We start from the raw sequence: 27,431 nt of genomic DNA, 5'->3' as shown, positions 1-27,431 counted from the left end.
AGAATTATGCTTGAATTAGACTTAATGAGAAATCTCAATAAAATTAATACAGTCAACTCGACATTTAAGGAACCAACGAGTTAGGAAGGTATCAATAGTTATAGAATACACAACCAGTGCAAATGCAATCAAAGGGATCATCGAGGTAGCCGTGAAAACCTACTCTTCACCTGAGAGATACTCGCGAAGAGGAAAAATATCAACGTCATATGCAGCCCAGATTCCACTGTCATTAAACGGGCTCATTCATTTATTTCATAACGCTGAAAATGGCCATTTTTGACACCCACCCACCCCTTCGTAACGCTTTTTGTATGCATATTCTACTAATTTTGTATGGGCCGTAACACCGTGAGGACACCCACCCACCCCCTTCAGCGTTATGAAATTTGTGAATAAGCCCAATGCAGCGTTTTTATGGCTGAAAAAGTGAAAAGTATTGTATTCAAAATAAACTGATATTAAAACCTCAGTCAGTAGGAGCAGTTTTTCCAAAGATGCTGATAAATCTAAACATTTAACTAGTTATTCCCAATGTCTGCCACATTTGCAGGCATGACATTCTATTAAAAAGGTCATTTATGCTACGCTTACCCACTATTTTTTTTTTTTTTTTTTGCTGGTATGCTCATGTGACAGTTTGAACGGCTTACGCATGATTGATGTACACACAGAGTAGAATAAGAAACAACTCAGCAATTACAGAAAAAGAAGACCGTCTTCGCGAGTCTCGTCTCAGGTTCTAACCTGGTAATTTCTCATGATCTGATTACACGGTAAAAGATCAGTACATTCGATTGAAGGGATTTAACTTGATTTACTTGATTCAAAACGCCAATAACCATGATTTGAAGAGTTTTACTTTGGAAAAGCACTACTGTTAAATCGTTTAAGCTTGGTGCACGTCTTATTTTAGAAATTTGGTCACTATTCGATTCACTATCTGCGAGTCTTTGGAAGTATATTTTTAATGAAAGGTCTCTTAAATCTATTCTAAACGAAATGGTATCTAGTTTTCTATATTTTTGTTTGTTCTGAAAGCATGAATCCTGCTGCAAAATTCTAGAGGCTTGAGAGAAACCCCCATATTAGTCCCAGATTAGCTTCAAGAATTCTTCTAGAGATTTACCCAGAGATGTATCCTGAAATATTTTTAAAACTCCTCTGAACATTCCTATACAAATTCTCTCAAAAATTGGTTCCAGAATGTACTTCAGGAAATCCGTGAGCATTCAAATCTCCAATAATTTCTACTGAGATTCAAAGGATTTTCTTCAGATACTTTTCCACTAATTCTTCCATCAATTTCTCCAATTGTTACTCTAGAAAAATTTCCGGCGATTTCTACAGGAGTTCTTACAAAAAGACCCACAGAGGTTTATCCCAGTCTGAAAAACAATCGTTCAATCGTTTCGGATTTTTTCCGAGAAACATCACAAGAATTCCTAAAGTCGATTTTGTCAGTAATTCTTTCAGGCATGTTTATATGGATTCATTCACGATTACTGCGAGAAAAATCTTTAAACATTTCTCCAGGGATTATTTGAGGAATCCATGAATTCCTCAGTAAATTCAATCTGGGATCCTTCTTGAAGATAATCCAGAATTGTTTCTAGGAATTTATCTAGCATTGCATCCAAGGATTACTCTTGTAGTTCTTTCGAACTTTCCTCGAGTAATTTCTCAAATAAAATCTTCGTGGATTTTGCTAAAGTTCACTTATGGTTTTGCATCAGATAATATTAGTGCAATAATTTCAACAATTCCTTCGATCATTCCTACAGATTTTTTTTAGGTATTCCATCCGATGTTTTTTAAGAAAAGTCTTCAAAAAATGTTGCAGGATACCAGATTTTTTTTCAATTATCCTAAAAATTTATCTACAGTGATCCCTCCATGAGTCGATGTTCCATGACTCGATATCGACTCATGGAACCATACTGGAAACAAAATTTCATGGTTACTATGATGGTCCCTTCAAACAGCTTTCCAAAGGATTGCTGTTCCATGACTCGATATTTCCATGAGTCGATGGTCCCTTCAATATCGACTCATGGAGGTTTCACTGTAGAACATCCTCTAAGACTTCCTCAAGAGTCCAGGATATCTTTCAAAATTGTAGAAGTTCATCAAGGCTTAGTTTTTGATCTTACACAACTTTTATCAGAGGATACTTCATTATTTTCTTTAGAATTAATTTCAGGGTGTTTTCAGAAGCTTCTCCAATATTATCTGATAAGTTTTTTTGTCCCTTATTTGAAAACATCTCTGGAAAAATTTCTAAACATTTTCTAAAGATTAAAAAAAAACTTGGGAGTATTTCCATGAGTAATTCCTGCTGGTGTCATGTGAGAAAATTCTAGTTGAATTCTCATATAATAGTTGTTCTAAACGAAAAACTTGTAGGAAGTCCTTAAAAATTCCTGGAAACATTTCTTGAAAATTATTGGTTGAATTTTGGAAGATGTGCTAAACGGGAGAAAGTGTTAAAAATATGTATAGTCAGATTATATGAGGAATCAAACTTATTTCTCCTGGTTCCAAAGACCAAAGAAGGTCAAAGAAAACTAACACTTCGTCCTTCTTAGGTCTATTTTTATCCTATAATGCATAAAAAATGTGATAACTGTTACTAGTTTCAACAAAAAATGCACACCATGCCACACTGCACTTCAAACTACAGTCAGCTCTTCATAACTCGATATTGAAGGGGCCAGGGTTGTTAATCGATAAATTATCGTTGTCGCAGATAATGTTAACTTATGCTTATAGTTATCGTCGTTAACGATAAATTATCAGTGATAGTACGTTAACATCTTACACAAATTTAATTCGTCAATGTCGGCGCTAGATTATCGTAAATTTATAGAAGGCACGTTGATGTTGAAGTTGAAGGGACCATTAAGTTAGGGATAAATCGAGTTACAGAACACGAAATCAGTGCAACTGCTTTTCAAGGGACCGTCGAGGTAGCCATGAAAACCAACATTCACTATAGTTCTTTAACTGAGTTATGGAGAGCTTACTGAATTCTATAACATTCCCCCAAAATGAACCGTTTCCCAGAAAGCTGCATGTTTTTTTTCTTTTACGTGTGTCACTGCTGGAGGTGAAAACAAATACGTAGGTATTTATGATTATTTTACTTACTATAATGATACAACCTTCATTCAGTAAATTCCCATAAATGATATAGCCAAAATATATCGATGGAGAGCCCATATGGCATGAGGACATTTGGCATACAATGAGTTTTTATACAGCTATTTGACACAATAATAACCATTAGGTATACCTCCATAGTTATGCTACGTTCAGACCATAGCTGAAATTACGTAATATAGGCTCTCTTGACATCAGAAACCTTACATCTAGTTTTCACTGGAAATAAGAAGTATGACGTTTGATATCGAGATAGCTTATATTATGTAATATCAGCTCTAGCATGAACGTAGCATCATGCTCCTTCTTTTCAAGTAGGATATGCTCCTTCTTTTCAAGTAGGATGTTCTTCATGTTATGCCAAATGATCATTGCCAAAATGACCATTATGCAAAATAAACCATGATCATTTAATTAATTATGCCAAATGACTTCTTGTCATATGGTCTCCCTATGGAAACTTTTGTCTATATCGTCAATATGACAAGACCGAAAGAAAGGTACATCATTAACCCTTTCTTTCCCACAGCTTTGTTCGAAAATTTGATTATCAAAATGGCTTTTCTAAAAAAAATACTTGAACAAAAGTTGTTCCAAATAGCTATGTATAAATCACAATAAAACAATTGTTTTTCAATAGTTAGTTAATTGTTTTTTTTTTCAATAGTTTGACCCTTGAGTCACTTATTTCGTTGTTTGATAAGACAAGAACGTATAAATTTATTCCAATCATTATTGAGCTGCTAGTACCAATTCGGTTTAGCTAGCGTTCGTTGAAAATCGGTGGATCACCTGTGCTACCATGGGAAAGAGAGGGTTAAACATCTGTTGTACATTTTTTAGATTTGACGTAAAGAAGGATGTATCATTTGAATGTGCAGAATAGTGATGAATACCTACTTATTTTGCCGAATTTACATAATATATCAGAGCTATAATCAGTCCGGAGATGTATAACATGATACTACACATAGTTTAACATAGGTACACACTCAGTTGATCTCGGCTAATTTTTATTCTTTTACCGAGATCCGCACAGCCGAGCGGTTAGCAACTGAATTTTAACTGATATGTCGGCATAAAATCAAGTTTGTTTATAGCAGTACCTGTGGGTACCGCTGACATCAAAATTCATTTTTGCTGAGAAGTCAGCAAAAGAACTTTAACCGAGATTTGCACAGTTGAGATCGGAAGTCTGATTTAAGCGTGTATATAGTGTTATGGGTAATGGTTCATTCTGGGGATTTGTTTTCTGGGGAATGGTACATCTTGGGAAATGTTATAGAATCGTTTTCTGTATTTAACTTATGCATACAAAAAATCCTGCATGTCTGATGTCGAACGACCATTGACGAGTTCAAAGCAATCATCTCTATACCGAGCTCATTTTGGTTCGCCCAATAGAAGGGGTCAATCCATTGATGTTGTTCAAAGATAGCTAATTATATTGCAACGCGCTAATTAAATAAAAATAACTCGGATATAAAAATTAGTCATCATATTTCAAAGGTATTCGTTTCTTACAAACCGACGTAAGAGATGGTGCACCCTTTATAATTAGTTAGTAGGTCAATTCATTACATTTTGCAGTATTATTAGCATAGTGCATTGTGTCAAGTTATTTTCATATAATTTCAACCCAATGCTTTGTTCCTTCTCACACGGCATTTTCTTGATCAGCATAGACTACACTAAAAAAATACACGTGAATTTCCTTCTTGCTTAATTTTTTATGTATTTGACCAACATAAGTGTAGGGTCTTCAGGTAACCTTGTGTAACAGAATAATAAATTTAGTAGTAGAATCCATGTTCTATAAGCTCTGATTCGTGATACCGGTGCTTGTCTCATTTCCACTTGAATGTTTGTTCAACCAAATGAGCCACAGTTTGAAAAGTCCGGGATTAGCAAATGTTCAACTAATGTTGTTTTCGTTGTTAGGAACTGGGTCGGTTATCAACACAAACAAACCAACGTCAAGCAAATTGTAGTTTGGTCGAACCTGAATCGGGTTGGGGTTGAAACTGTAATTCAGAACGTGTTTCGCCAGTTGCAATCTAGGTTCAAATCCGAGTTTAATATAACATTCATAGTTTTAGACATAGTTTCTTCTTCTTGGAAGCATGATGATGACTGCCATCCGATTGTCATGTAGTTCGCTATGGGTTGATCACAAATATTATTATCACAAACATTTGAAAATTTTAAAACTCGAACATTGATATAGACAGTGAAGTCCATCGATTTCATCATAACAAACTAGTTGCGCGAATCCATAAGTCGACCAACTTCAACATGATTATCATAACACAAAATAAGCAAAACACACTGAATCTAAGTTGGCTGATGATCTATCCACCTACAGGTTTGAACTTATGGACCTATCTGGAATCCCTTTTGTCGCGTGATGAGTTCATGAAGTAATATAGACACGCGAAATTTGTAAGAAAACCAAAATAAATCGATATTAACGCTAATGAATCGATTCATTGTTTTCCACACAGATCGCCCTTAGAGGGGTCCTTAGCCTTGAGGTTACGCTTTCGCTTCATAAGCGGAAGGTCAGGGGTTCGATTCCCAGCCCCCCCCCCTCCCACAAAAAAAAATCCGTCCAGCCACCAGAAGACGCCGCACGGAGGACTGTGCTTTGGGGAGCACATCCATCCTCCGTCAGTATCAGATGGTGACTGAAACGACTCAGGAACTCGGCAAAACGAACCACCGCAGGACTATGGCTTTTATGGAAATTGATTGGACTAACAGCAGAGCACTCTCATACCTGCTCGGTGTGAGAGTAAAATAGTAGAAGAAAGTAGATGTAATGGATCATTAAAATAACCAAAACGGCCGCTACGGAAAGCATAGATAGCGCCACCGTAGGCTTGTGTGTTTGACAGAACAGCAATGCTATCACAATGTTAAATCCCATATACAGTGGCGCCTTTGTTTTGATGCGATGAGCACTGATCCATTATAAATTAGTTGAAAATAGATCTGTATCGGATGGACGACCAATCGTTAACAAAAAAAAACAGATCGCCCTTACCCCTCCTATGACTGACTGGCTATGGATTGATGCGCTTTTATTGCCCCTTCAAACGCTGCAAAACGAAAATGAAGATAAGCCCTGCCCAGCGTATCCTTCCGACTTTCGCTACCTTCTAAATACTGGGTTCGCCATAGAGTCTGGTGAGTTCATGGCAAGGCTGGTAGCGAGTCACTTTTTAGTGACTTGGTCACTTTTTTTAAGCCAGTCACTTTAAAGTCTCTTTTTTGAAGCCATTTCAACTAAAGTCACTTTTTTCGTCAAAAAGTCACTTTTTTCAACTATTTTGAGCTAAATTTTCGAGAAAAATTTACTAATCAGCCTTCTTTAAATTTAGGCTAAGTTTAAATTTAACTTAATGTCAGTATCAAAACTTTGATTTAGGTTGTTTTTTTTTGTGAAAAAAGTTAATCTTTCATAGAGTGCCACTTAATTTGTAATAGTATCTAAGTTATTATTAGTATGTTGTAAGTTCATTGTTGTTCATTCATTGTTGTAAAACTAAAGGTTTAAATGTTTAGTATTCTTTTTGAAAATCTGATGCATTCTCATTTAATAGGATTTTTTATATCTTGTGGTGTTAGATATTTGTTTTCTAATGTCGAACACTACGGTTTAAAATATGCATCCTAATTATTCTCTTTGTCTTCGAAATTCGTTTTATTAACCAAACTTTCCTAGTGTGGAGCACATTAGCTCTTTAAAATTTTACAAAATCCTATAAAATAGGTATTTATACTAAAACGCAAATTCAAGAATAATTATTTAATGTTATATTTGAGAATAAAAAATTATCATACCTCTTAGGTCAGTCTTTTTCGCAAACCAAACCTTCAAAAATGGCCAAATAGAACTTCGGTAGAGTCTACTTCCTTTTTTCAAAGCTTTTTGAGAATGCTTCCAAAGCATATAGTCATGGATTAATACGTAATACATAAATGCTGCATAGAATGTATCGTTTTCGATGAATCGCTCATGAAATCATGCATGGTTTCTTCAAAGAAATGTGGGGAGTCGGATCCTCTTCTTTTGATTCATTTCGGCTGGAGGTTTTTAGAAAGCCACGCAGTTTATATTTGACAAGACTCTTCTTCTTTCTGGCATTACGTCCTCACTGGGACAGAGCCTGCTTCTCAGCTTAGTGTTCTTATGAGCACTTCCACAGTTATTAACTGAGAGCTTACTGTGCCGATGACCATTTTTGCTTGCGTATATCGTGTGGCAGGTACGAAGATACTCTATGCCCTGGGAAGTCCAGAAAATTTCCAACCCGAAAAGATCCTCGACCGGTGGGATGCGAACCCATGACCCTCAGCTTGGTCTTGCTGAATAGCTGCGCGTTTACCGCTACGGCTATTTGGGCCCCTTTGACAAGAATATGCGCGATATTAAACTGTTTTTAATTATTAGTTATTATTAGTTTATGACAATTCGACTTTATAGTCAATATTCCCCAATACCAAGTGAATCATGAAAGTGTCATTGATTAAAATATTAGAAGCTTTGTGCTAATAACTACTTTCAAAGCATAACTCAGATGAATCAAGCCTATCGTCTTTATGCTAAATGCCTATTCGGCCAAATGTACCTCCCATTTAACTTGCTGATGGAAAATTTCAATTTCACTCAGGCTTGATTCAACTATTTGTTCACCCTTAGTTGGCGTTCAAAGGAAGCGTCTATGATAAGGGAAGGAAATGCTTATTTTAAGACCATACAATGACATGTTTTCAAATAACTCCCGGCTAGTTTTCATGTTTTATGTTAGTACGACATGCTACATTCATTCATGGTAATAAAAGTCATATCATATGCCAGAAAAGTGCGATAGAAAATTAGGTCCAAGACAAGGCTAGTAAAAAGGTATCGGGGCAAAATGAACATTTGCAAGAAATTTAATGATTCCAAAATATTTGTGGTCTGTCAGTCGTTCCGATGTGTAAAGGGCTATCCCTCTATCATAAGAGCTAAAAAGAGCCTTTTTAGGTTCGTTATTTTGCTCAAAAAATAAATTCTCCCACCGTCTTGCTTATAATATAAGCATTAAATTGACAATTTAAAGTAAAGAAAAACTTAAAGTTAAATTTTAACGGACAATTGAAGCAAAACATAAACTTTTTTACCGTCTAACATTTCAAATGCAATACAGATTTCATGCAGTGTGTGAACTTTTGATGAAGTATGCATATTCTCAGAGGTTGAAGGGGTATCCATTTCACCCCGGGTGTTGATTATGCCCCTAATCCCCCTACATTGATTTTAAGCATCATATTCGATCTTCCATCATCATTTTTAATTTGAAATATTGATCGATAGCCAAATATTAAACTTTCCGTAATCTTGATCTAGTTACACTAATAGAAAGTATCCTTCTGTGAATATTATATTTGATCCAACTTCATCTATAAGCTAATAATTCTTATCGACTTGAAGTATTGGAAACATTTTGAGATCTACACATTTTGAATTCAATTTAAGCGGTTTTTAATATATCATTTGTTGGGAGTTTGAAAAAAAAATTCACATGTAAACCAAATTCTTTGTGAAATTTCCATTACAAATTGAAATTCTTTGGTAAAAAAGACACAAATGGTGATCTTCTTCAAAGCATCTTTCTAACACTTTGAAATGGTTGGAAATCTACTAAAAAAAGGATTATTTGCGTAAATGCTAACTTCTCTGTTTAAAATTGTTGGCAATATCTGGAAATTTTGGAAGTACAATACAAATTTCCAAATTTAGTAGTCAACTAGACCTACTACCTGTAGTGGATCAGATTGGATATTCCCTTCTTCATCGCAAAGCAGTGTAGTAGAACTGAAATAAAACTAATTAAGTTTTGATTTTCAAGTCACTTTCAGACACTTTTTCCAGAATCGGAAGTCACTATTTAGTCACTTATTTCACAAATCTGGTCACTAAAATAACTTTTTTTGGCACTACTTTTTGCTACCAGCCCTGTCATGGGTTTCTTCTTGTACATCGCCAATGAAGGTCCAAATCCGTCGTACTACCGCAACAAACAATAGTGTTCAATGTTTTCAGTTGGTCTCCCATAAATTTCTGCCATACAACGCCCAAGTAAGGGAATGCCCATTAATTACGTAAGACAATTCGTCTATATTTGGATTCGAACTTGTAATAAGAACATGAAGTGCTGGATACCAGAAGCCGAATAAAAGCACCTCTTAAACGAAGCATTGAGTACAATGAATACCTTCGACATTACATAAGGATCGAATCGAGCCTGGAAATAATCAATACCGACTTCACCGGTTCACCTAATCAGTTAATCATTCGTGCAGTAAGTTGTAGAGTTTATCCCACCAACGCGAACAACAAATCCTACATTACATTGGAAGCTTTTTAAAAGACATAGGAGAAGGTTTCGAAGCGTCCTGAATTCTACCTAGCTTCTCTACTGGAGAAGGGTTGGCTCAAAGCTACCTACCCTATCAAGTATTTTTTTAAAGACAAGTAATCAATTCACACTTCTTTTTTCTAGTTTCTTTCAGATGTTATCGATATTTCGTCAACGTTTTTCTCATATCTCGCGTTCAGTATCATAAAGGCGCAACTGCAGTTTTGAAGAAACCGAGAAAATTGATATTAAAGTTTTGAACAAACAAAAAATTCACGTATTTTTTTTTTGTTTTAAAGTGAATTTATCTGAAAATTTATACAAATACTATTACGGCATTACATCATCCGGTGCCAAACGAAGTAGGCGTAAAATATGCTGGAAAATGAAATAAATTGTAGTTACATTGGAAAAAGTTGCACCACGAAGCAAAATCATTAGTTCTTGATAAATTAACAATTTTTATAGCACCAAACAGACTCTGAGTAATAGTATTTTTTGATACCCACCCACCACTTTGTAACGCTTTTTGTATATATACATAATCTAAAAACAACTTTATGAGCTGTAACACCATAGGACATCCACCCGTCCACCACAGAGAGATTTGTGAATAGGGCCTATAATACTATGGAGGCTGAAATTTTGATTTTCTCGAGTTCTTTACATGCCCAAGCGAAAACTTGTACTATTGTTGACAATAAATCATTTGATAAGAGATGCAATCTTGCATGATAGAGTAACTCTAAACTCGCCCAAAATGCTAAGGTCATTGTTGAGTTGAAGCAATGCTATAAAGCACTTGACAGTTAAGGAATAAGAGCAAAAGAACATTCGTAATGCAAAAAAATATTGACGTTCAGTCAAATTAATGAAATATTCTAATATTTGTGGTTACTTGGGCGGTTATTGACAATTTAGAGTTTTGTCTTTCCACTCCTTTGGCAACACTGCCATCAGCTTACTCCCTTTCCCTTTTGGCTCAAACATTGCATTACTTCGTCGGTGCGGCGTTTTGTACGGGAAGCACACTCAGACTATGCCGTGCCTTCTTCACTGCCAGTTCGATTCGAACACATCAGGCTTACGAGGCGAGCAAAAAAGCATCGTAAAAGGGGCCAATCGAACGTTCTGGATTGTCCCGTTCAGACGTGTGCCCTGATGTCTGTTTGCCTTTCTGCGTGCCATGTCTGGGCCACTGTCCTTGTCGCCTTCGGTATATCAAGTGGATGTTGCAGCTGCGTTTTGGAAATTACTGCAAAAGGTGTCAAGCTTTCGTTCCATTTTTCTCGATGCGGTCAAAGTAATTATATAAGATGGAAAAAAAAATGTTCACGAATGTTCACTTGAAATTCATCTCGGAAAAAAACTGTTTTTCACGTAATTTAAGTTACCTCTTGAGTGATGATGGAGTGTAATCAGGACTCAATGAACAGAAAGTGCAAACTCGTGACTTATCTAGGGAAAGTGCCTTGCTCAGTTTGATGCAGACAGAATTGTGAAGACAAAATGACGAAGGCGTCGACGACAATCAGTGACCGTCTGACAACAGATAATGAAATCTCTTCTACCCGTTAGGCTCAGTATGACGAAACAACATTTTTCTACAACGGTATGACAATCACTTCGTCTGCCCTTGGTACCATTAGTCGATTCGTGTCTATGGCTGTAGTCTTATGACGAGGAGTGCTAATCTCGTTTATTTTTTGCCTGAACACATACATACCAGTCTACCTCCGGAGTTGATGGTTTATATTTTGCAAAAACAGACAACCACATGTGTTGAACTCACTTACTACTGATTGTGCTCGTGTCAAGTGAATGGTAAAAACAGAAGTGTGTAGTAAAAATATTGGCTTTATTTTCGTTGGTGTGGTGTCTGAGGCGAAACTCGTTAGTGACTTGGACCGACAACGAAAGAGCGGAAGTTTTGCATGATTTTGTTGGTCGGTTTCAAGGAAACTTCCCTGTTTAAAAACAGCTCATTCGTGCGACTGCTACATTCCAGTTTCTTTATTTGCAATATACCAGTCGGGGATCGGGCGAACGTTCGAAAGGAATAGTTTTGGTTGACGCATCGTGTTCATATTTTTGAGGTGAAAGTTTTAAATGCTGCTGTAACCGCCGGCGCTTACTTTCGATTTTAGCATGCCTTGTGGAAAGTTGACATTCGCTTTGAATTGTTTGTTTTGTGAGTTCCAACATTCAGTTGGTGTCATTTCTCACGATGTATGTCATTGTCTTGGCTAAGCTTTACGCTAATGATATTCTAGGTTCTCTGGAACTTTCACTCAACATAAATTTCAATTGTTTTCATTGTCAAGCATATTTTTATATATTATTTTTATTCTTTGCCTGCAAGACCAAAAGCAGGTCTTTTTTCAGACTTGTTCGTTATATACTTTCAAGTCCTAGGGTAGTATGAGTCACTTCAGGTAAAGCTCTTGAGAAACATAAAAACGCATTACATATTAGTCGTCCTACATATTTGGATTTTTTTTACGAGCTCGGCTGTGCGAATCTCGGTTTCCCGAATTTAACCGAGACTCAGCTATCAAATTGCCCGTTTTTTTTTTTTTTTTTTTTTTTTTTACAAGGGGGAAATCTGCAAACAGATCCCCTGAGAAGATAACTCAGGAAATGCGGGGATGACGCACCAACGACGACCCGCTAAAACCAGCCTATGCACTGTGCATGAGCAATTCATTTAGAATTGCTCAAGTGGTGAACAGTGCATCGACATGACCCTTGGACTCAGACCCTCATCTCCCCGGAACCACCTTACGGTATTTCTTCGGGAAGGGACCAGTGCATATAGCACAACACGTGTAGCAGAAGTAGCCCGGTTGCTTAGCAACAAAGAAGTGCATATAGCACAACACGTGTAGCAAATTGCCCGGTTGCTTAGCAACAAAGAACGATGTACTGATATTCGGTTTTTATTTCCTGAGATCCCAGGAAATTATTCTGCTGACTACTCGGTTGTGCGAATCTCGGTTTATTTAAGCCAAGATTCTGCATTCTAAATTATGTGTGTATAAGGTTTCATACCACGGTTGTATGCTGTAAAAAAGTTATTTAGAGATTTATTGGAAACTGTTTTGAAACAAAATATGTTATGTGTAGTTTTGCGCTATAGGAGCACAAAGGTTTCCCTTCGAACATTTTAATTTGAATAATTTTGATTAGTTAAAAAATTCTGATATCGCTCATACACAGCGACGATATTGCATTGCAACTGCAAAAATAGCATGCATTAAGGTGCAAGAAAAAAATGAGGCAAGTGTCAAAAATGAAAAAGCAGTTTTCGCCCTTGAAATCAACAAATCGGAAAAAATAAAAACACACAGCCTTTCTATTTTGCAAATAAAACAGCTGTGTGTTTTTATTTTTTTTTATTTGTCGATTTTAACGCTGAAAACTGCTTTTTCACTTTTGACATTTGCTCCATTTTTACTTGGGCCTTAATAGTCTATTTTTGTGATGAGATAGTTCTGACCGGCTATGATCATATTGCTCGAACATACATGTTTCATATAAGTTCTGTTTTTAATAAAAAAAATATATTGTAGAATCTGTATAATTTCGTGCACAATCAATAATATAAGAACGAACTGCTGTAAAAAAATCACAATGCAAAGGATAACACCATATGCAAAGTTTATTTTTACATTCAAAATCTCATAAAATTGTCATAATAGCAACTATTTTTCATAGATATATGAAGTAAAAAATTTTTGATCGGTTTGCATGAAAATGGCTAGTTGAAGCATCCTTTATCAGGGTCCTAAGGTAATCGAGGTCAAATTTTGGTTTTCAAGTTCAAATCAGAGGTGATAGAAGGTCTCTAATGAATTTCTTTCAAGCAAAATGCTCTTTAAATCCACTTTTTTATTTCTCGGTGTAATAGTGTTATATTTTTATGATTGTTGAATTATACACTACCCATCAAACATATCGAATCAGTATTTCAACACTACATATTGATAGTTGCAACACTTAAAAAAGTTTAGTATAATTTCAAACGGATGGGCCTCAGAATAATTGGAGTCACATGTATTGACTCGAGAAATAATATTTTAAAAAGAGATAAGCCAAATAGTACTATCCGGCCTTCAGCCAAATATTGAGTATTACAAATATTATCATTTGGAAATATAGTATCTTAGTATTCGGCTCAATAAAACCTAAATAATATCCATTTATTTGACCTTCTGCTCCCAAAGTTATTTTTTAAGTTGGAGACCTGAACAAATTACCGGAGTATAAGTAGAACTCGACAGGTAATCTTATACTTCTGAAACGAAACCGTTTAAAAAAAAAACAAGAATCATAAGCTCCTAGAATTCTTGCTTTTCTGAAATTACATTTTCCTTCGGTATGCGCTCATCATCCTATCTAGTTACGAAAAATGCGACCAAACAGAATTGTCTAAAGCCTAGCATATAGACTGACTACATGTCAATGGTTTCTACTCCGTGATTGATCGGAACTGGTAAGAATTGCACTTCGATCCAGCTCACCTATTCTCGAAGTGCAAGTTTCAATAGTTCTCATTTTGTTGATCAAAAACGGCGCCGTCCAAGTCCACACAGTCAGTTGGGATGGGGAAGGAATGTTAGTACGTAATGATGGTTGCTTCTAGAGACCGAAAATACCTATGCAGCTCCACAATCACCACGGGAAGGGATTTTATTAATGTGCAAGGGATGAATCCAAACTTTTTCACGGTGACTTGAATGACTATTTTATTAATAATATATAATTCTTAAATTTTTCCGCCAAACTTTCGCAAGTGCTCATACAAGACGCGACACGCGACAAGACACGTTAGCACACACCACAAAATGAGTATTTCGCAAGTGCTCTTTAGGCTGTGAACCGTTTAACTTCGTTTAACTTTTAGTTAAAATTTGACAGCTCTTTAGTTATTTCCCGTCCGGTTAAAAAAATTCCTGCTCTGAAGCATGGTTAAACTTGACAGTTCGGAAGTTACTTTCTGCTCCCGTGAATTTAAGAATAACTAACCATCTGCCATTTTTGTTCTAAAATAACTACTCGACTGTCAAAGCTCAAATGGGTCGACCGCGAAGTTCTATTTAACCATTTAACGATCAACGCTCCGTCATCGTAATCATCGTCATCATCGAAACTTCAAAAGCAGTTTTTCTGTTCAAAACTAAAAATTATTCGATGAAAATGTGTTCACTGTGTTTCGGTTGGAGAATAGAATACAGTGAACAAATTTTCCTGTAAATTTTCTTGACTTTGAACGAAAAAACTGCTTTTGAAAATTCCGAAATCAATGACGGATCCTGCCCCTTAAGGGGAAAATAACTATCGAAATGTCAAATTTTAACTAATAGTTAAATGAATTGGTGAAACGGTTCACAGCCTTAAAAAAATATAAGATTATGGTTCTAATGACGCATATTAATTTTAAATTTTGCTCAATCCAATGCTGAGAAAATTAACCATGCTTAATCAGTGTGTTGTTTGAAAATAGTCACAATTTTAACTAAAAAATTAGTAAACAAATTGCTTAAAATGTTTATTTCAAAATATCTACAAAGTGAGATAGACACATTGCCTTTCAAATGCGCCATAGAGAGTTTAAAATAGACATGTAATCACAGAGATGTGAACAAAACACTTTTGTATGTTTTAGAGGGGGTGAACCCAAACTTTTACACGGAAGTGTGTAGTAAAATTATCCAGGTTTTTACGATAACCATAAAACAACGAGGGGTTATTTTATAATGACATTTCTTACCTACAGATTTTATAGCTACATCCTAGTAGGCAATAATTCTGATTTGTTGATTGAAATATCTAAAAACTTCTCAGCACTCGTTTTTTACATATATGGAAACGGGATTGAACTCAATTTTGGATTGTTTCAACGCAATTCCATAGTTTCACACAATTTTGGCTAAATTTTTAAGGTCCCCACTAGGTAGTTTGCCTTGATTTTCGTTAGAAAAAATATACCCAAATTTGGGTTGATTCAACGCAAAATTAAATTTATCCAACCCAAAATTAAGAAAATATGCATTTAGCTTGACTCCCATGTAAAATTGTAGAAAAAAGGTACAGAAAAAGTTGTTGAAAAACGTCTCCTTACTTTTCACTAGCCCCACAAGTTATCGTTCTGAACAATAAATTTAAAAACTAACAGTTATATTCACGATTTCTATTACCTTTAACATTTTTTTAAGGTGACACAGTTTGGAATCAACTTCTAAGATTACGCTGAAACTTCAAAGGCACAAATCTCGCGAATAAAGTATCCAACAACAGTGAACTTTTTATTTTGGTTTTGTGCACTAGCAGAAAGCTTAAAATAAGAAGATCAGAAACGTTTGCCAACTATTTCTCCAGTTTTGTGCCTTTGAAAACGTGAGTAGGGGCACAAGTCGGCCATTTTGACGGCCATCTTTGGATTCCGAGATGTTTCACCTTAAGGCGTCTTAATGAACAATAACATGAGTAACATTTAAACAAAGAAAATTTTATTCTTACTTGAATTTTCTTCTGTTCAATTATGTTGGTTGAAATGATTCGACAACATTATAACTGCAACATTTCCAATGTTAGTTCTTACATCATGAGACAGCAGTTGCATTTCCGCTCTGTAGAAATTCCACCACTCGTCATTTGTTTTCAAGAAAATAAACTCTTCGGGAGAAAATATACGGTATCCTTCAATGAAGTATTTAGAATTTTTTTATGTGGATAGACCTATGTTTTTTTATGTTTTGAACTAGCTTTACATAGACATTCCACGAGATTTCCGTGCGTTCTTTTATATTGAAACTTTTCAATCAACGTCTTCCTTTCAATCGGCTCCGAACTAAAAATACTAATATCGTAATATTTGGCAATATTTTTATATAAGTTCCATGATTTGGCCATGACAATAGCTTTTAATGCTTTGAGTATAGTGTTTCTTGAATTATCAGCATGTTCTGTTGTTCTATGATAATTGCGAACTTTGTATACGTAAAGAGAAAACACAAATTCAATCTCTAATGAGAAACTTTTCACTTACCCCACGTAATTAGAAAATTGACGGTATTTCAATTTAGTAATTTTTATGTCTATGTCGAATTAATTCAAAAACCTTTTTTAATGCAGTTCAAAACTGTCAGAGGGGACAACTCAAAAGTGGTGCAGAAAATTATTTTCCGCAACTTTTTTTCGCTGAAAACATTAAAATAAGATTGCACGCCGCCAACTTGTTATGAAGTAATAGTTGACAGGTTAACAATCTTTCGCTCTATTATGCAATAATGGCTGAAAAATCCCAGAAATCTCTTACCTTTCGTAATGTTCTCAATGGCTTCAAAGGTTTACGCATGAGTTTAAAACGTTAATTCACATATTCAGTAAAATATACCAATCATTTTCACTTACCCCATTTACCCATTTGCCCCACGGTACCTTATTTAAACATGATTTTTTTTTCTTTTTACACGTTTATGGCAATTTCGACCTATTGAAATGAAACCAAAAAATATGTTTTGATTGAAAAAGTTACTATACATTTATAGGAAGTAATGTGAGCAAAACATGATACTCTATATAACTGCTGCTTATTTTACGTGCTTTTTGAAAGTAAACATATTTTCCGATAGAATGACATTTTTATGCTGTTTCGTCTGATAAATTTTGTTCAATACAAATCATAGAATCTTCAGAAGACACTTGAAAAATGTAATTTTGTGCAAGATTTAATTTTAATGTTTTGAAATATTTCTTGTATTTATATTGAGACTGCTTTTCGATACATTCCTTATATGGGATTTCCTTTATAAATGGGACTGTTTTGCGAGTATGGGCAGTGTAAAGTTTCGATAAAAAAAAAAAACAAATATATTTTTTCAGTGTAAAATTGTATAGGGAAGCAACAGCAGTAACTCGGGAGTAGCACACCATCTTCAATGTACAATTTCGAGGGCTCTATACTTAATAATTTCAATAATGGGGCGGTCACGTCCTTACGAGACCGAGACCACTTCTGCATCTCCAAGGTTGTCACAGGAAGGAGTTTTGTTAGTGGGAGGGATTAAAAGCTACATGATTAGGATTCACATTAAACACTTATTAATATTGCGATTGATGTAAAAAATCTATCATTTCGTCTATAAACTGATAGGCAAAATAAAGTGCCCACCTCATCAATTTTCGAATTTCTCTCATTGCTTTGGTTCAAATTAAAGTTAACAAACTTAAATCTTTTTTGATATTTTATTTTTGATATTCTTTTAAAGTTGCACTTACGAAATTTTATTAAAAATAAGAATTTTACTCAAAGAAAAAGAAAATCAATTTGTATTGAAAAATAAATAGTGGCAAAATAAAGTGCCCACTTCCTTCATGACCGCAGAAAAGATGATTTAAGAAAAATAAAAAGCAATTTAATAGTTAATGTGTCCTCCTTTGGCCTTAAGGACTTGCTGAATGCGCTTCGGCGTGCTTTTCACCGGGTTTTGTAGGTGTTGTGGTTCTAGTTCTTTCCAGGCGCGCTCCATGGCTTCAAAATAATTATTTTTGTTGGTGACACCAGTTTTGTCAACCCTGACATCGAGAATCGCCCACAAATTCTCGATGGGGTTGAGGTCTGGGCTTTGTGGAGGCCATTCCAGCGGACCCCAGAAAAGATGATTTAAGAAAAATAAAAAGCAATTTAATAGTTAATGTGTCCTCCTTTGGCCTTAAGGACTTGCTGAATGCGCTTCGGCGTGCTTTTCACCGGGTTTTGTAGGTGTTGTGGTTCTAGTTCTTTCCAGGCGCGCTCCATGGCTTCAAAATAATTATTTTTGTTGGTAACACCAGTTTTGTCAACCCTGACATCGAGAATCGCCCACAAATTCTCGATGGGGTTGAGGTCTGGGCTTTGTGGAGGCCATTCCAGCGGTTTAATCTGACAAGACCGGAAGAAAGACTTGGTCTTCTTGGCAGTATGCTTAAGGTCGTTGTTCTAGAGAAATATGAATTTCTCTTCAAGGCCCGTCTGGATCAGCGAAACCTCCAGATTTTCCCGCAAGATGTTGATGTAGGAATCTGCCGTCATTATTCCGTCGATTTTCACGAGGCTTCCTACTCCACTCCATGAAAAACACCCCCAGACCATCACATTTCCTCCTTCATGCTTCACCGTTCCTTGGATGTGGCGCTCGTCACCACACACGAGCCCGCCGCTTTCGGTTAAACAGCTCGAGCTTCAGGAGCGCTACATCCAAGGAACGGTGACGCATGGGGGTCATGAAGGAAGTGGGCACTTTATTTTGTCACTATTTATTTTTCAATACAAATTGATTTTCTTTTTCTTTGAGTAAAATTCTTATTTTTAATAAAATTTCGTAAGTGCAACTTTAAAAGAATATCAAAAATAAAATATCAAAAAAGATTTAAGTGTGTTAACTTTAATTTGAACCAAATCAATGAGAGAAATTCGAAAACTGGTAAGATGGGCATTTTATTTTGCCTCTCAGTGTAATTTTATTGTCGAATTATTCAAAATTATTGTTTAGTAATTGCGACAAATAAGTAAAGAATACGTGTAGTTTGATTTTTATTTTTATGAAACATGACTAAGGGCTTATGCCGACACTTACATAATTTGTTCCAACAATTAGTAAAATGAAAGATTGCCACGATACAAAATTATGTTTTCACAAGCATGAAACGAACTCACCAGTTGGTGATCCGCCCTCAACTGAAGTCACAATTTCTGCATCAACACGCAATAGCTGGCAACTAAAAAAACATTTCACTCCGTTGATGCGAAAACCGAATCTTTAGAGTTCATGTTCCAGTTTAGTGCCATTGAAAACGTGAGAAGGGGCACAAGTCAGCCATTGTGACGGCCATAGTTTCACCTTAATAGATCTTATAGAGTGTAGAAGCACCGGTTTTGGACATATCGCCAGTTGTAGCCATAGTAGAAAAAAACATCGTTTTACATAGGAAATCAGCATGGAATATGTTTTATTTAGTAGACCCTCTTTCACTTGATAGAGCTAGGTACATCATTTGCTAGTTTGAATTAATTCAAATAATAAGAGAAATAATTCATTTTCATCATAATTTAAACCCATACACTCAATCTGGCCAGGTTAATCTTATGTTGGCCACTCATAGGAAATCAATGTGATTGTGACCGAAGTTAAATATCTTGCCGAAACTGATTCTGATTGCCTATATTGACCAATGTGATTTTCAATGCAAGAAAAGGTTTCTGCTCAGTTCCGATATTTTTTATATATACATAATATGGATTGAAGGCTTTTATTTGGCGTATTTGGAATAAATGTACTGCTTCATAAATATGTTCTAAACATATTTTCTCTTAGCAGGCCAAAACCAGTGCTTCTACTCTAAATAGTTGCAAATCTCACAAAACTGCAGAAATGGTTTGATCTTTGAGTATAGCCAATATAGTCATCATCCACTCGATAACACTTTTAGCTCCTTGCTTCCATGGCTGAAGCTGAACACATAGAGCCATTGTGAACGCTACGGCATTATCGAGAAAAGCAACCATGGCTATTTTTTGGGATCAAAGTGTTTTCTCGATTTTATTTGAGGTAACACGTTGTAATATTACAAATCTCCACAACAGTTACTGTTCGAAGGTCGACCCAGGGCTCTTGAATGATATATTCCTTAATAAACCATCTGCTAAACACTGCAGATGCGTCCTTTGCATGATGTAGGATCGCCCATTAGCGTGGCTTAAGTCCCAAGCTAGGAGGGGCTTGGACCAATAAATCACTGGATTTCTTGACCAAAGTGCATACTTAATTGAGAAGTTAGGGGCTTAGACTCACCCATATTTTTGCCAACCTATTGGTATATTATGGATATTTTTAAAAACTTTATATTATTTAAATACGATTCCACCCATATTAAGAAACATCTCGGAATCCGAAGATGGCCGTCACAATGACCGAGAAATAGTTGGTGAACGTTTCTGATCTTCTTAATTTAAGTTTTCTGCTTGTGCACAAAGCCAAATAAATAAAATAAAAAGTGCACTGTTATTGGATGCTCTATTCATGAGATTAGTGCCTTTAAAGTTTTAGTGCAATCTTGGAAGTTTGATCCCATTGTTTCACCTTAAGCCTTTGACCTGAGGCCTAATATGAGTAGGTAGCTAATAGGGTCCTAAAGCCCTGTCCCAATTTTAGTATCAAACGCTTAAGTTTAGGGCAGAGACTAGAGATGGGCAAAGCGGCTCATTTTAGTGAGCCGAATCTTTTAAACGGTTCAGTGGCTCAGCGGCTCGCAAAGAAAGTGAGAACTGAACCGAGCGAACGGAAAAAAGCGAAAAAGAGCGGTTCAGTCCTTGCTTCGCGACATCCGTCTATCTTTCGTATCTTTTGCTCTTCAACTCACGATACATGCGACCAGTTTCCCCTACCCGAACCATTCGTGTGGGGACTTTTTCTCTCATCTGCCTGTATGCAAGTGAGCGGGTCAAAGTTGTTTGGCTGTGTATGCTGAGAGATCGGAACTGCAGCAAATTGTGTTTGCATGTGTGAGATGGCGCGCAAATCAAGGCATGTGTTAAGAGTAATCAAAAAGCCTAAAAACCGAACGAAGGAGAATAGAGGAAAAGAATCGATCCGTTTATTTTCAGGGTCACTTTTAGTCTGATCCGTACTGATCAAATGAACCGGCTCTAGCCAAAAAAGAGCCACGGATCACTCGTTCTTTTGAGTGATCCGGATCTTTTGAACGGTTCCGACTCTTTTTGCCCATGTCTAGCAGAGACACATGTTTACTCAATTTTTAAATGATTTTCATTGATTTAAGTACAAAAATCATTTTTCTATGATTTTTGAGATTTTGTCACGCCCCTTGGTTTAAACTCAAATTTTGGGTATATTTTGTTTTCCGTGTCCCTTCCGAAATGTCAGATAGGAACAACCCCAGTGTTGAAACTATAAGCCCTGTGGCAATTTTGTCGAAAAAGTGAATGTCAAACATGATCACAAGTGTCAAGGTTCATATTTGGAACTATTTTTAAAATTGAATTTTAAAAAGGTTATAGCCGTTTGTTCATGCACAACCAGAATAGAACAGCCCCACTGTACATAATTGGTAGCAGATCATTGATGATTGTCAGCATACATGCAGTAGCTCAGAGTTCGCGCCATAATCAGTGTATATGTGTATGCTTCAATGTAAATGCTTTGTATTTCATGTCCTTTTTGTTACATGTTTGTTCGACCAAATTAATTGTCTTTAAAAAGTATAAAAACACCATAGTAGATAGGCTCAAATAATAGTAATTGAGATCTCGTACTACAAGTGACTCACAGTTAGATCGCGTGCGCAGTTAGCATAAGTCGTTATAATAAATCGCCGTTAGTCAAAGTTAAGTTACAGTTTCTGCCAATACAGTTTGAACCTCAATATATCAGTCGAGTTTGTGTTGAAGAAACCATATTTTAGTCGGTGCAATATATCCCAGTTTGAAACGAATTCTTGACTCAGTTTTTCCATGAAGAAATACCACTCGACAGTGATCCAAACCAACAGACGCTCTTATGTGCGTTAACACCGTTATTTGAGCTAGAAAAATTGCTAAAGTAGTTGCAAGAACATGCTCTTTCGTATTATTAAATAAAAACAAGAATTCATTAAACATTTTAGGACCCAATTATCTCCGAGAAACACAAGGTGTTAACTGCATCTTTACTCCGGATAGCACAATAAGGGTACACAACTGTGGAAGGTGCCCTGGTTTTCAACAGGTGCCGGTAACTTTTAGATTTCTTTTGATCTCCCTAACCATGCATTTTAAGGCACGGTATGTTTTTAGCCCCATGACACTGTGTATTAAGGTGAAGATGAATCAAAGGCAAACCTCAAAATTTCAAGAGCATAATTTTGAAACACCAGATATCTAATCGTTCGCGCTGAAAATTTCCCAATCGATCAAGCTTTCAGCTTAAACGAATGTCTGGTTCTCTATATTTGGGCTCATGAAGATTTGAGATTTGGCTTCGATTCATCTTCACCTTGAAGACCACCGGTTTGATGCGACTTCTACCATTGGCTACAGACACTACACAGCTTCAGAAGCTGATATTGATTATATTTTTTTTTTTTTCTAAGGACGAACAATCACTAAATTAAATTAAATCCATTAAAGCACCGTAATCTCACGATCTATCTGTTAATACCTTAAATCTTTTACACAACTTTGTGTGACTTTCCAATTTTAAAATTATTAAGCAGAATTTGCACTTAATTTATAAATTACGTAGTACGAAGGTAAAACACATGATTACACGTATGAATCTTATGAAATTGTTAAGCTTACAATGAATGACCGTGAAAGTTTTCATTAATAAGTATCAAGATAGAGTTTGGCCCAATTTTGTTTAGGTCGTCTCAGTATCATTCTAGTCGGTGTTCTACTATATATGTCAGTTTGCACTGCGGCACCGACGTCAGGAGTCGGAAAGAAAACGTAAACATCCATTTAAATAGCCTTCCCTTTTAGCTACTAGTTTTATTTCTCCTCTCATCGTGCTCTCGGCAGAGTTCAACGAATGCTATGAGCAGCGAGTGTGCGAACAAAATAACCAAAACAAAAACAGTGATGATATCGACCACAAATCTCGGCTCAACCCGGCTGATTTTAAGGGTTTAAATTGTATCTCGTAATCATTGCAAGTGCCTGAGCTATGTTCTAGTGTTGCTGCTATTCAAACACAAGGTTTGCACGAATTGACTAGTCATCTTGGGCAAACAAAATAATGCTGTGTCAGCTATCTTAATTTCGACGATGTATTAAAAGGATATGATGGGATAAACATTACTAATATCTAACAAATAACATACCTTTGTACAATCTCCTAATTTATGTTTCTTCCTATCTTTCAAATATTTTCAGAGTTCTGTGGAATACCATTGACTTGTGATGATAGTCAGCTGATTGCATTTGCCTGAGTGAGTCCTGAGTCGGTATGTAGATCTCAACGTATCACACTGATTACACATCTTATAAAAGGGCTTGAGATTAGAGTACCAATTTCGATAGTTTGTATAAATCTGTTAATATTTACTTGAAATAAAACAATTATTTTCGTAATTGCTGTTTGACCTTTTTACCAGTTAACATAGTATAAAGAAAATCTAAATTAGTTTATCGATACCTGATAGATTTGTGCGACGGTCGATATTTTTGCCATGTGGAGGAAAGTAGGTCATATGAACGCGTCGCGTCGGTCTATGAAAACGAGTTCAATGCGTGTGCTCATCCTCACGTAGCAGAGTCTACCACTGTGCGAATGCCAAGCTTTGAGTTCAACAGAGAGCATTACCTCTACCGTTGACTCGTCCACGCGCAGTTGCACATCCACTACCCACTTATAGCCTACCTGTTTCGTGGAGGAAGTCATCGAAATAAACCGCGCGCTTTTGGCGTTTCGACGAATGAAAAACGCGGGTGTTTTCAGGTGGAATTTTAGCTGCCTCCGCTAAAATGGTTTGGCTTTAAGTCCGATGCGAGTATACGCATACCACTACCAACGATCGCTATCCCCGATTGCGAAGCGACAATGTTAAAACATCTAACCCACACTCTAAACTTCGAAGCCTATACGCGTTTTGTCCTACCTTCTTCGATCCACTACAAACATCAACGGTATAGTGACAGCCACCCAACGAGAAAGAGTTATCTTTCGACGCACTCTGTACGCTGTGAAGTCCGCACAGTGCGCGATTGTGTTGGTTTATTTTTTTCTCGTTTTAAAGTTCCTCGGTAGCGTTTACACTCTTTTCGTCTCACCGGTTGTTGAACAATACAGTCTGGTGAGTTCGACGTACAGTGGTGCCATAAATCTGATTTTTATGCATTATTGCATAATGTTATGATACCCTATAGTAAAAGTATTGACTTGAATGGACTTGAACTAAACCTGAATGGATTTGAACTAGTTTGAGAATTTGTATCGATTTTATTCATAATTTAAATATCTGCTGTATTTTAAGTTTTAGAATTTTTCTTCATTCATCGTTTCAACCATTTTCACCCAAGCTATAAATTTATAAACATGGCAATTTTTTATAAAATTGTTGCTAAACAAAAGTTTACAAAAAAAAAACTACTATTATTTTGAGCGTTTTCACCTGGTGCTTAACTTTTTAGACGGTAATGTGAAATTTTTCAAATTTTGTGATAATGAAATTGAGTGTATTTGTTCACTGCCAGAATTTCATGCCGATTGCTAATAAGGAAACAAAGTAACAGCATGCCAAAGTTGAGCATTTTGTATGAAAATCGGCTTTCACTACTATTATTCTGAACACAACTGTAGTGGCCAATTATGAACTCAATTGGGTTTATTCTACAACTGGCGTGAGGTGACCATTGTCGGTGTCGTATAGCGAGGTGACAACTCTCGACTCGAGTGAAGTGACTCTCCATTTGATTTCCACGGCGAGTCACTTCACTCGAGTCGAGAATAGTCATCTCCCTATACGACACCGACAATTGTCACCTCACGCCAGTCGTAGAATAAACCCAAATAGCTTTCAAAAAACCCCACTGCCGAAGTGAATCAAAAGTGCCAAGAATAGGATCCGACTCCTACGGTTTGATTTTCTAGTCACTTTTTCGAGAATTGAAAGTCACTTTTTAGTCATTTATTTCTCAAATCTGGTCACTAAAATTACTTTTTTTCGGTACCACTTTTTGCTACCAGCTCTGGTTGTAATGGATTCCTGGCAAGTTTCTTCTTTCATGCATTTTTGAAAGATCTCCATTAAGCTTAATGGGGGTCATTAAAAAATGACGTCCATCATTTCTAGGTGGGGGGGGGTCTACGAAAGTGTGACAGTACATGTATTAGATATTGGAAGCGTGACAGAGGGGGAGGGTATTCTAGAAATCCCGAAAAACGATGGACATTATATTTATATTATTATATTATTATATTTAATCGTTCCATGGCAAATTCTTGATAATATCTTTGCAAGAATCCTAAATTATTGAGGCGATAATTAACCAGATATTTAAAAATTCTTTGAAAAATCACTGAAAAAGTAATTAATGGATTCCATAACAGATTTTTAGTGATTTTATCTTATTAGATTTTATTATCAATGAATTATTAGATCTTATTATTTAAGAAATTCTTAACTCAAGAGCGGTCGTGCATTCAGCCATAGCCAGCGCCACCTCGCTCGAGTTGTATATTAAAAACGAGCTTTTTTCAAGATGCGTGTACTCAGTACACGTATGCGACGATCTTGAGTTAATCTTTTTTAGCAGTTGGTATAAAACTGAGTTGATTTTATTTTTAGAAATTTCTTAAAAGATCTGTTTGGTTTGTCACTGAAATTCTGAACAGTTTCAATAATTATTTATGAATGGTGAAATCTTAGGGGTGCTAGTACTGTTGTTTAGATCATTAGCTTAATTAATCAGCAGTGATGTTCCTGACGAGATTTTGAATGGTTCTCTGTAGAATAACCAAATTATTACTGTTTTACATAACGAATTGCTTGTGTGTAATAAATTAATGGCGACATCATTGACGGATTTATAAATGGCGAAGTCCCCTAGGTATTATTGGGCAGGTTTTTGTTCAGTTCTTGACGACATTCTTCGAAAATTTTTGGTGGATTCGTGCAAAGATGCTTGTTTGAGTTTATGTCAATTTTTTTTAGCGAGCTAGCCATTAAATGTATCAAAAGGGTCAATTTCTTCACCCCCTTTTTTCTATGATTTCTAATTTATGGACGACATCACTCACCCATTCGAATGCAAAAACTGTAAGTATTGAAAGGTTATTTTTACTATGTCAAAATTTTCAAAACATATAAGTGATTTTTTGATAAATGTGATAAATTGGAATTGATATTTAAAAAAAGAAGGCTTGGTCCAAGGATAACTTTAGCAAACTTTCAGTTTGTAAAGTTTCCTAAAAATCTTTAGTTGGTCTATTAGATTTTTCAATAAACTGTTTATATCTGTTGTCCAAAACTGTTTTGAAACAATTTTAAGTCCTTTAAATTTGACCAGTTTGTATGGAAAAACAAAAGGTTGCAAATGTTTTGTTTGAAATCCATTCATCGTTTGAAAAAGAATATTTTGAAAGTCTAAACAATTTTTTTTAAGGCACTCCGTGCTTGTGGCCAATACTGTGCCGGAATCAGGTGATCTGTAGCTTCTTTATCGATACGATCTATTTTCAAATTATCCATATTTACATCTTCTTTCACTCTCTCCTACTCTTTCTCTCACACCGAGCAGGTAGGAGAGAGCTCTGTTGTTAGTTAGGCTAGTTGCCTGCGAAGAGGGTCAGTTTGTCTCAGTCACCATCTGATACTGACGGAGGATGGATGTGCTCTCCAAAGCACGGTCCTCCGCGAGGCGTCTTCTGGTGGCTGGATGGGTTTTTTGTGGAGGGGCTGGAAATCGAACCCATGACCTTCCGCTTATGAAGCGAAAGCGTAACCTCAAGGCTACAGACCCTCCTTCTAAACAAATATGTAACAAAACTATTTAAAAAAAATCTACGAAATATGAAGTCGGTTTTAAATTTTTAGGCATCCGGGCATTTGATAACTGATTTCGAATGGACACCTAGCATCTAGAAATTCCTCTTGAGATTATTCCACCAAAGATTTCGCCAACGATTTCTCGAAGAACACTTAACAGATTTTTTCCAAGGTTCACTTCAGTTATCAACTGAGATCTTTCTTTGCTAAAGTTGCCGTTTTCGCATTCGTTTTCGTGGCAGGTACAATGATATTTTTATATTGCGAAATAAAGGAAATCTTCTTCTTCTTTGCATTACGTCCCCACTGGAACATAGCTTGCTCAAAAGCACT

At 36.1% G+C, this 27,431-nt stretch overlaps 1 protein-coding gene and 1 long non-coding RNA gene across 15 annotated transcripts in view; one reads left to right on the top strand and one right to left on the bottom strand.

Moving 5' to 3' along the window:
- Positions 1-27,431, top strand: part of LOC5573606 (bromodomain-containing protein 3) — an 87,239-nt gene that overhangs the window by 6,527 nt on the left and 53,281 nt on the right. For 7 of the 14 annotated variants that reach the window (XM_021850523.1, XM_021850526.1, XM_021850524.1 and 4 more), the window contains one exon: positions 23,485-23,555. The exons of 5 other annotated variants lie outside the window; for them this stretch is intronic. The gene's annotated coding sequence lies outside the window, so the exon portion shown is untranslated. Of the gene's footprint in view, positions 1-10,709; positions 10,834-11,086; positions 11,182-23,484; positions 23,556-27,431 lie in introns of those variants that run through there. 2 more of the 14 variants (XM_021850527.1, XM_021850528.1) reach the window with 2 other exon arrangements.
- On the bottom strand, positions 10,241-11,055 carry LOC110678049. Its single transcript, XR_002501422.1, has 2 exons — positions 10,964-11,055; positions 10,241-10,824 (listed from the first exon to the last, which is right to left on the bottom strand). It is a non-coding gene; the product is annotated as an uncharacterized LOC110678049 (long non-coding RNA).

This window comes from Aedes aegypti, chromosome 3, assembly GCF_002204515.2.
Source record: "Aedes aegypti strain LVP_AGWG chromosome 3, AaegL5.0 Primary Assembly, whole genome shotgun sequence".
Taxonomy (NCBI): domain Eukaryota; kingdom Metazoa; phylum Arthropoda; class Insecta; order Diptera; family Culicidae; genus Aedes; species Aedes aegypti.
This window is presented reverse-complemented; position numbering and strand designations above follow the sequence as displayed.